The sequence below is a fragment of the Lygodium microphyllum genome, chromosome 4, assembly GCF_053477565.2.
Source record: "Lygodium microphyllum isolate KBCC chromosome 4, Lygodium_microphyllum_v1.1.10, whole genome shotgun sequence".
In the NCBI taxonomy this organism is placed as follows: domain Eukaryota; kingdom Viridiplantae; phylum Streptophyta; class Polypodiopsida; order Schizaeales; family Lygodiaceae; genus Lygodium; species Lygodium microphyllum.
Genome location: NC_141138.1, coordinates 142,599,391 through 142,600,637, shown reverse-complemented (window position 1 = coordinate 142,600,637; position 1,247 = coordinate 142,599,391). Strand labels below are relative to the sequence as shown.

General features: G+C 54.1%; 1 pseudogene; it reads left to right on the top strand.

Annotated features, from left to right (window-relative positions):
- Positions 1 to 322: 322 nt before the first annotated feature.
- Positions 323 to 1,033, top strand: LOC148037703 (inositol diphosphatase DSP1 pseudogene; annotated as a pseudogene).
- Positions 1,034 to 1,247: the final 214 nt, after the last annotated feature.

Below are 1,247 nucleotides of genomic sequence, written 5' to 3'. Positions count from 1 at the left end.
TTGGAAAGCAAGGCACTATAAAAGGTCGAATCGAGAAAAGAACTGGTCTCGCCAGCTCATTTACGAAGAAAAGCAGAAGCAGAAGAGGAGGAAGAAGTAGCAGCAGCTTGCAGGAGTAGTTGTTGCCCGTTGCAGGACAGGCTGCATCAGCAGCAGAGAAGGGAACCGGCTAATCAGAAACAGACAATCCATCCCCTCCCACACACGGCACACCTGGTAACCCGCTTCCATTACACCACCTAGTTATGTCCTGATCGGCTTGCATTCCTGACAAGGCCAGCAGCTGGACGACCTCCAGCGGGTCTCGCTGAATTATCACACGATGCATGAAGAAGAAAAGATCGAGGGAGCTGCATCAATGACCTTGACAGGACAGCTCCAAAGCAGTGCAGCAAGGTCCGGTGATCTGTCCAACAGTACGATCAGCGCCGCTGCAGGTCCGATTGATAACAATCATCTGATGCAGGTGATGATGATGATGATGATCCCATCATTCCCAGCCCCATTGATGAACTTGTCCATGGTGGAGCAGGGCGTGTTCCGGTCGGCGTACCCGGACGAGCCTGATCGCTGCCTCCCGTTCATGGCGCACGCCCTGCGCCTGCGCTCCGTGGTGTGCCTGTGTGCGGAGCGGCCCTACCCGCCCTCTCACGTGGACTTCCTCAAGCACCACGACATCCGCCTGTTCCACTTGGGCATCCAGGGGACCAAGAAGCTGCTGCAGCACTCTTCTGATGGATATCAGCATTGCTCCGCCATGGCCGCCGACGCCATGCGAGCTGCCGTCGACGTCTTGCTGGACGAGAGGAACCACCCCGTCCTGGTGCACTGCAAGAACGGCAAACATCGCACAGGGTGCGTGGTGGGCCTGCTCAGGAAGGCGCGCGGCTTCCCTCTCGCCTCCATCCTGGAGGAGTACCGCCGATTTGCAGGAAGCAAGGCCAGGGCCTCTGACCTGCAACTCATCGAGCATTTCGACATGGCTAGCTCTGGCGCCCTAACAGCTCCTGCAGTACATACACGACGATCATGATTATACCACAAAACATTGTAAAGAAGACCACAAAGCTCATGATATCAATTGTCCATGAAGACGAAGGCAGCTGTGCCTGTACAGAGGAGGCCGACTAAATAGAAAGCTCATATAAATGATCAACCATGAACATGTCTATGCCTGCCAATTAACTTAGTTGATCATGAAGATGCCTCATTAGCTGCAGATTAATTGCAAATCTCAGCTTTCTTCG